Source organism: Rhopalosiphum maidis, chromosome 4 (genome assembly GCF_003676215.2).
Source record: "Rhopalosiphum maidis isolate BTI-1 chromosome 4, ASM367621v3, whole genome shotgun sequence".
NCBI lineage: Eukaryota > Metazoa > Arthropoda > Insecta > Hemiptera > Aphididae > Rhopalosiphum > Rhopalosiphum maidis.
Window position 1 is genome coordinate 18,412,203 of NC_040880.1, and position 10,186 is coordinate 18,422,388.

Genomic DNA, 10,186 nt, shown 5'->3' on the forward strand with positions numbered 1-10,186 from the left:
TGGTAAATAATATAATGGTCAGGCCAATAGAATTAGCACACTACCTGTCTTTCGCGCGTTATCGATAAACCTCGTGCAGTTAACATAGGCATATATATTGGTAGAATCTACAACTGCCCTATGGTGAACATACATATTTAGTTATGTTAATAGTTTCCTTTTTAGTTTTCGACCGTAATCCGTATCGGACAAGTTACGTTGGTATAAATTCGGACAAGAATGATGTGAGATATAGCCCCCCTTGGTAACGTCAGTTGTTAGAATTGAAGTGCTAAGAGAGACGAGAGGATAGTTTATAGTTATATTTACAAGTAATAAGTGTAAAATTAGAAATTTATAACTAATTACTTAAAAATATTTACATCGAACGTTATACTATAATATGCATATAATTTACATAAATCCTGGACGGATGGATGGTCGATTGGAATTTTCAGCTATCGCCATAATATATGTTCCGTTTTTTTTAAAATAATATTTAAGGTTACATATTTTAACGGAACGTACTAGACCAGCTATAAATACCTAATCTTAATTTTCGAATAATTTTTCCAAGATTGGATTGGATTACTATTAATATCATACGTGTCTTGTTTAATTTATTATTTATAATACACGATTAAACATACATGGGTAAACATTGAGAAATTTTGCAGAGCAGTCCTAGGCCAATGCACCGTGGGTATATTATGTATAACAAGAAAAAATGAGCGCCTTGCCAAAAATCTCACGATAGCAAGCCAGTATGTCAGCATTATTTTTATTTTTAGGAATGATAAACGAGAGCAAAACTAAAATTATAATCGCCAGAAGAATCGCGTTTACTTTTGAGTTTCTGTATAATGAATTGAGCTGTGTACTCATTTGTAAGATTTTTGAAACAACAATGGAAACTATTTAATAAATACAATAGACAATGTGGAGTATAATTTCAAATATAAATGTTTATATGTATGGTGTATAGAAAAATCGGTTTATAGTTAAAAAGTATAAGTTATAGTTGTTTATTATTTTTATTTAACGATATTACGTTGGTGCAAATTTATAGTGAAATTCTGCGACAAACAACAAGAATTACACCGATTTATATTAATATTGTATACACATATAAATATTAAATAGACTAAATATAATTATAATACATTATTTACGTTTAATAACTGCTTATACGATTTTTTTTTGGAATTAATCTAAAAGACTTTGAATTTAATTAATTGTCGGTTTTATGCATACGAATTATAATTTATAAATTTATATTACTGTAACGATAAAAGAAAATTATTTAAAATCATTTTTTTTTTAATTTCGGAACACATAAATATATAATTATAAATTTTATCAAGCTATTATTATTAGATGACGACTGACTACTGTATGGTGATAAAATTATATTTTTAATAAAATATACTTTATACATAATAGGCATACTTTATTATTATTATACCATTGTATAAAACAAGTTTGCAACCATCGAAACGTTCATACGTATACCTATTGACATTGTCAGATATGGTAAAAAATGTGTTAAGCTTGGGATTAAAATTTCCAAAAAATAAATACATCAAAATCCACTCTACATGCAGCTGACCACGTAGTTTACACTGCTGGAACTGAATCGGAAACTCGCTAACAAATTAGGTACGTGGGATGGTTTTCCGTTGTCGTAGTCGACGCGTATAACGATATTTCACTCGGTACAGAAACTATACATATTATACATTATTTCGTTTTAATTGTACAGGGTGATTCACTAAGCATGCTCATTACTCAAACTTATTCTTTAATTTAGTTAATACGTCATTTAATTATAAGTACTTAATAGTCTTATTTTTAAATACTTATATTTTGTATATTATTTAAGAAGTATCTTGTGGCGATACCAATTTCATTTTTTTAAATCACCTTTTTTTCTTGTAAATTTATAAGTAGATGATTTATTTTGTAAACAATAAGGTATCCACGATAATGTGTTTAGAAAATTTGGAGTTCATGATTTAAAATGTTAGTTATTAATATTAATCTATATCAACATTTTATAATTAGTATATATTGTTATAATTTAGAAACTTTAGGTACTCGTTAAAATTTTAATTTAAATGCATAATTATTTTTAAATAAGTTATCTGCTTAAAAATACTATTTCGAATGTCAAATGGTATAAAAAATTAGGTAATAATTGAAATGTTGACTAGCTTACTTAAAAATTCCAATAAACCAAAATTTAAATAAATTAATTCTCAAAAGAAAAAAAATGTGTGTGAGTATGCTTGGTGAATCACCCTATATAATATATAAGCACACACAAAGTTGAATACAGATCACACACACGCTGTAAAATATACAATGTATAATAAATTATCTACATAAAATAACACGCAGGTTCGATGTACGGTATCCTGTAAATCCAGGGCACGAAACTATTGACGCATTTGCGTATTGATTCACGTGTTTTGAAAAATTTGTTTCATGATACGGGCGCGAGTATATGATGTAGATTTCATTTGAAAATGTTAAATGTATGTTAAGAAAAAATCCAATACGAGTAAAAGGCGTCGTACGGGATCTCGAGTTATAGATCTTCAACGGGGCAGCGCAAAGACTATCAATATTTAGACGTTAGTCCGAACGAATCACCACGTTGCTGGTTAACAAACGGGATGTCATCCTTTATCCGTCACAGAGAGGTAGACATCTCAGGGGGTTTTATATGTCTTGTTTGTGAATAGATACATTCCCGTGACGAAATGACGCGATCGGAGCTTTCTTGGATGCCTATACAGTAACTTAATTATAATAAAGTGTACAATACTAGTATAATCTTAGAGTAATTTTTGAAATATATTTTACTATAATATTTAGATGTTATTATAAACCAAAAACAACAAATAGGTTTTTACTCATTGTAATCATAATTTAACCGTTTTAGAAAAACAGTTTTTTTTTTTATCGTAATTTAATTTATCTATTTTAGCATTACACTTATAAGCAGCTTATACTCTATAAAACTTGATCATCAAAAATAACTTCATACAGTCGCTTATATACTAATTGATTGATATTGATTTATTATTATTCTTTGAATTATTTTAATAAATCATATTTATTAAATATTGGAAAACAAACATACAATGATAGTTATTTATTGAGAAAAATGTTTCAATGCTTCTGATAATTATTTTAGTATTAAAATGTATTGAATTAAATTTCATGTATTTAATAAGAAATAATTTATCAGTAGTAGTTTAATAATATAAAATATAACATGATTAATTCACGAAAGTATGCAAAATAGTAATATAAAAATGTTCAATCGTATTGTCAGTTTTTATTTTTTTAAGAGTTAGATAGTATTGGTCAGTAATTTACAGTGATATATGCACTTGAAGTTATTATCAAACAAATAATATTTATAAGCAACATTTTAACAAGAACTATACTACATTATAATATTTATAATATAAGGTAATTATGTTGAACCGTGAAATTTTGGTTGATGTACCTAAAATGCCTATCCGGAACGCCGTGTGACTATAATTGCAGTATAATTATTGTAGTATGTAATATTTCATATTATTTTAACAACAAAATATTTTTAAGGTACGAGAAAAACCAATAATACAACAGCAGTGTATCATATTTAATGCAGTGTAAATATATTTATTTTGCTTAAATTCGTTTACACAATAATATTGTATGAATTATATTATAGCATATTTTTATTACGAGGTACGAAACAACAAGTTAAATACAATAATATTATAAAAACCAAAATATTTTCAAATTTATAGTTACGTCGTGTATCTTACAGTAGTAGTAGTAAATAATATATTTAATTAGAGATTTTTTTTTAATTCGTTGGTATGTAGTTATACTGGTTTTTAACAGTAATTTTTAGGTGTATGATTACAAAATACTAATATATTATGTATTCATTGTATAATATATATAACATAACGATAAAATAACAAATACAATTTTAAAGCATAATCAAATAAAATAAGGAATGGTGGATCATCATTGTCAATGCTTGTCAAACGCGTGACATGTTTATTTTTTGAATAGTTGGTCGCAGGGACTGGAACCTTAATGATTTTTACGGTTCCGGTTTCGGTTAGGTTCCAAAAAAAATTAAAATTTCGGTTCCGGTTCCTTTTCGGTTTTTAAATTTGAGTTTCGGTTTCTTTCGGTTCCTAAAAAATGAAAAATACGTTTCCTGTTTTGGTTTTATACTTCTGTAAAAAAAAATTTGGTTTTGTCGATTTTTTAAAAAATATAAAATATTAGAAGTGTCAATTGGCATCAATTATGACAAGTCAATATACATTTTCAACCAGATATCCTACTAATTGTTTAGGTAAAAGGAAAAGACTAAATAAGTAAAATAATTGCTTAGCACTATTAATGTTAAGTAAATTAAAGATTAAACATAACTCTTTTTGTTTTTTTTTTAATTTTTATATATAGTTTATTCTTTAATTGTTATGTATAATTTACTAATTACCACTTATTGTATCAATATTCGGTATTTCAAATTTTAAAATATCATCAACTTTTTATTTATTATCACCACATATTATTTCTATAGTATACTATTTAATCTATTAAAAACCGAAATAAATCGTAAAAAACCTTTACAAAAAAGTAACGGTTCCGGTTTTTAAATTAATTTAAATTAGGGTTCCGGTTCCAAATCCGGTTCTTTTCGGTACGGTTCCAGTCCCTGGTCGGTCGTGAATGAAAAATAGAGATAAGTTTATGCCTTTTGCAAACTTACCGAGCAATGGCTTTAAAATTAATTTATACTAAAAAGAAAGAGGAGTATATCATACCTACTCTAGATGTTAATATGGAGAAATGAAAGATTACATAAGTATCCACGGTCATCTAATAAGAATAAATTAAGAAGATTATAGGAGCATAATTCTGAGGTTAAAAAATATAGGAATATGTTGTAAATTTCAAAAATGTTCACTGAATTCCTTCTCTTGTTGAATAAAATCAGTTGTTTTAGGGTCACATACGATCATTAATAGTCTCATGACCCATAGTCAACAGTAGGCTTGACAGGAGCAAAGTGAATCAATTCAAATACCTATAGCTGGAAAGTTTGAATTCACGAGTTGCTGATGAAATGTAATACTTTTAATGCTTTGCAAGTAACATTATCGATGTACTTACGAGAACAGAAAGACGCAACTGAAAAATGGGTTCGAGATCACATACATACAATGCGTTTTTATTTATAAACGCTACTAAATTGACACCGATAGATGTCGCTCACTATATATTGCATCTAATTTATACTTAAAAAAAGTATTCGAGTCAGTGTCGCTAATAAAAACAAATCGATAACAATATCTATAACCAGTTTTTTTAAATATTCTATAGAATACTAAAACATATTTTCATCTTATTAATATATGACAGGTATTTGCATTATCTGTTTTAAATGCACACAAAACTAATTATTTAATATTACTTAGTTAATGTGTTTTTGTTATTTTATCGTTATTTTATCGTTATAATATTATTTAATTAAACAATTTTAATAATCTTTGCTTCATATAGTGATCAAAATACAAGATTAAATCTACCCACAACTATTATCTAAATTTAGAAAATAATTATTTAAATAAATAGATATAAATACTGTACAGTAATATCTACTGAAAAAAGGTACACACAGGTACCCATAACGCGGTGATGGCTTGTGTCTCCGTATACAATGTGCAGTGTATATTATATATACACAGTGTATACATATATACATGTAAATGATAATATATTTTATGTATATCAACTATTATATTATTTATAGAAAGAGAATTAACATAAATAAAATCCATGCTCATATATATATTGTCACGAATAGTCGAATAACATTTTATTTGATAATATACTAAAACAGTAATAATATTAAAAGCAATAATAAGTACTTACATTAAATACAGTTGGAAATAATTCAAAAATTATTTGTTTCGATTTATTTATATGTTATATATTTCATCTAGATAGGATATATTTATCTTACATGGCAATCATTTACATATTATCTAGATGAGATAAAGAAACAGACGTTTTTATTTAGATATTGCTCAACATTGGTATGCGACAAAAAGACAAAAATGGAAATTAATATGCATTGTATTTTTATAAGTACACATTATGAATAATTATTGATTTTTAGTTATGGTTCGTTAAGACATGCGATGAAATCGGCGAGACCGAGAGCGCCACTACTGTACATATTATAATAATAGTAATAAATATATATATATATAGAGTGTCCGGCGAGAATTTACCCATTGCGATATCTCCTGAAATAATGGAGATATCATAATTATGTTTTTTTAATAAGATTCACAGGAACAAGAACTACAAATATTTCATGTTTTAATTTATTTTATGTTTTGGTAAAAAAGTTAAAAATGTATTTTTTTATTTAATTATTGACGTTTTAACATTTTAATTTCATCAATTTCCTGATTTTTAATATTTTTTCTAGTTTCGAAAAAAATTGCGAATTATTTAATACGATAGTGCCATAGTGGTATCATTGTATCAAACATGTGGCCCGCGTGCTCGTACGGCTGGTGAACGGGTTTCAGTGTGGCTCACAATAAACGTCATATTTTATTTCTTAACTAGAAAAAATATTAAAAATCAAGAAATTGATGAAATTAAAATGTTAAAACGTCAATATTTTCAGAAAAAAAAAAAACTCTACAAAATGGCTATCTTATATTTTTAAATAATTAAATAAAAAAATACATTTTTTACTTTTTACCAAAACATAAAAATAAATTAAAACATGGAATATTTGTAGTTTTTGTTCCTGTGAATCTTATTAAAAAACCAGAATTATGATATCTCCATTATTTCAGGAGATATTGCAATGGGTAAATCTTCGCGGGACACCCTGTATAGTCATGTATTTATACGAATGTACACACAATAAACGGGGTGAAATATAGCCGTGACGTTAATAGAACACGAGAATAAATCATCAATCTGAGTTTCAGGCTCCCACGATTATTAAATTTAAGATAAGTAAATTATTTACACAATAACGGAAAATATTATTCTGGGATATTAACGGTTTGAAGATATTTTTCTACCGAAACATAATAACAATTTTAAATGTTGATGAGGTCTAAGTATACTATATGTATAAATACCTACTAATAAACTATATTAACTGCGTGTTTAGTTTATTTGGGAAAGGACGTTAAGGTTTCGTATTAAAAATGTCATCGTACACAAATTATAAATGCATCAGTTATATTCCAACAATAAGGGTGTATATTATTATATTGTTTGTTCTCATTGTATTGAAAGATTTTAATAAAATGTTATTAATAAGTTAATAATTTACAATTTAGATATATTTACGTTACATATTTATACCTATCTCGATCATAAAATAGAAGTAATACTATGTCTTCTTAAAAGCAAATTATATGATAGATCTATTACATTATTTTTAAATTAAATTCCCCGTACCAATTACAATATTTTTTCAAACATAAATTAGGTATTAGTTTTACTATTGTTATAATATGGTACCTAATATTGTTCAATGTATATTATTCATTGTACAATTTATCATATTATTCTGAATAAAATATTTTGAAAAAAAAAAGATTTTTCACTATTTGGATATTTTAGTTACATTACTTTTGTTTTAGTTTTAAGCGTTTTAATACTTGTAAACTTTTAACACACATTTATTAAACATTGACTTATTTCAGCTGTTTTATCGCTGAACTTATTAGACGTTTATTCTCATCCCGGACAAAGTTCTGTAGTTGCTTCGCTAGTTATACATTAGTGTGTTGTCCCTAAGTGAAACGATATACATACGTATATTTGTATATACACAATTGTGTATATATGAATGCATGTGTTGTTTGTATATTTAGAAAATATGGTATTATATACATATTTATAGTGAAACAAGTTAAGTTAATAGTAATAATTATTTAATCTTCCATGATAATATAGTTTTCAAATATAATATAAAATAAACGAGTTGATGTTATGTCTTCTGTAATAACAATCCAAAATGGACAAATTGTTAAAAATTCTACTTTGTTCGAAGTTCAAATATCGAAAAAGATTCTTAATTTTACGGTTTGATTGAATCGATAATTTTAAATTGGGGTAAGCATGTTACTGATTGGTATAACGCGTGCAGCCAAGTACGATCAAATATAGTTTCACCGTTGGACAATATTATGGCACAGTACAAGGGCAATTCATTTGACTTGACCTTCCGCGCAACTAAGTAAACGGCTTTTAAACATGTTCTGCATTACCCGTATATATAAATACTGTTGTTAAATTAAACTCGACGCCATGACATATTATAATATATTATTTACCTTTATATTACTACACGTTTTTTACACGTTGCACCACAACATCATGATATTATAATAAATGTATAATATTGTTTAGGGCTTAGAATTTAAAAATGTGAACGTTTGACGAGGTTTTACGCAAAATATACAAGTGGGGCTGTATATATTATGTGTATTATATTATATACATGCAGCAGATCCGATAATAGATCGGGTGCTTATTATAATAATAATAATAATAATAACACACCGGTGTAGCGGATACGGCATTAATAATATTATTAATCGTTCGGGTGCCTCTGAAGAATTAATCAATTATACTTTGGTGTAGTAATTGTTTGGTATATAGTATTATATTGCTATCGACTATTCATAATATAATATATACGTATGCGCGTGTGTAACCAGCGAAATCGATTGTTTGCGTTCAACATCGGTAGGACAACAAATATTTCAGGATATGCGTTTTGAACATTGTTAGGCAATTCATCATGTCGGAAAGCATATGGCGTTGATGTATAGCTCAACGTACCGCCGTGGTGTATTTCCCTTAGAACTCGCGTGGCACAGATTGGTAACGGAAATGGGGTGAATAAAATATGTTATAAATTCTTCTATCACAGTTCTATAGCTGTAAACGATATTATTTTATTATAATAATTCTAATTCAGAGTTATCGCCAGTTACGAACAATTATTTATTATTATAAAGTGCTTATAAGTATATCATGACGTAGCCATGCAGTATCAAATAGTGTCATATTTCAGTACTTGACGGTTTTTCTTGTTATTGTTTAATGAAAATATCTAATAAATATTATAAGATTATTTTTAAGTACATATTTAGGTCATTTAAATAGGTACTCTAAATCACTTTTAAAAAATATTATTAAATTGTAACTATCTAGTTGATCAATAATGAATAATATTATTAAACGAAAATTATCAATGGTTACACGTTTATTACAAAAATATTCACCAGTAAACTATGTTGAGTTCTAACAAGTTTAGTATATATTTTCAATAGAGTGACACAGATAGAAATATAAATAATATTTTATAAACATCTAATAGGTCAACCATATTTTACTTGAGGCAACTTAACCAATGCAAAGTGATAAGTATACTTCGCCCGCCATTTACTAAAACATTGTATTCAGTCATTAATAAGTTAGTGGAATCAAAGACCACTTGACATAGAAAAATTGTATTTCAACAAAATGGTGTTAAGTGACTAGAAATGTACCAAGTATAGAGAAGCATCGTCTATAGTATATTTTTTTATAGTATGTGGATGTACACTTGCGTTTATAACCAAGTTTAATATAGATAATTTTAATGAAAGTTTGAGAAATATTTAAATTTAATTCTAAAAAATGTTTAAATACTAATTCTAAGCAACTTAGAAGTGGTTTCATATCAGTAGCGTAACTGCATAATTTATTGTGATATCATATAAACATTTTTTTTTCATAAACATGACATCGGAAAATTAAAGGATAATATTGCACAGATATAGTTCTCTTTTTATATTGAACATATGGTGACTAAACTATAGCTGTAGCTATTTTAGTATTCCACTATCATCCGAAAAATCACTAAACAAAAAAATATTTTCATACCGGCATCCTTTTAAGATACTATTATAATTATTGTGATGACTAGTAAATTTATTTAATTATTAGTCTCATTAATTCTGGTCTGATGAAAGGTGTTTATTGTTTTCCGAGTAATACGAACTGCTGGTAGTGCCTCGAAGCATATTAGTAATTTACAAGTAATTGGATTTTGTTCACAGGTATACTAAGAAGCTTCTAAGGGTGT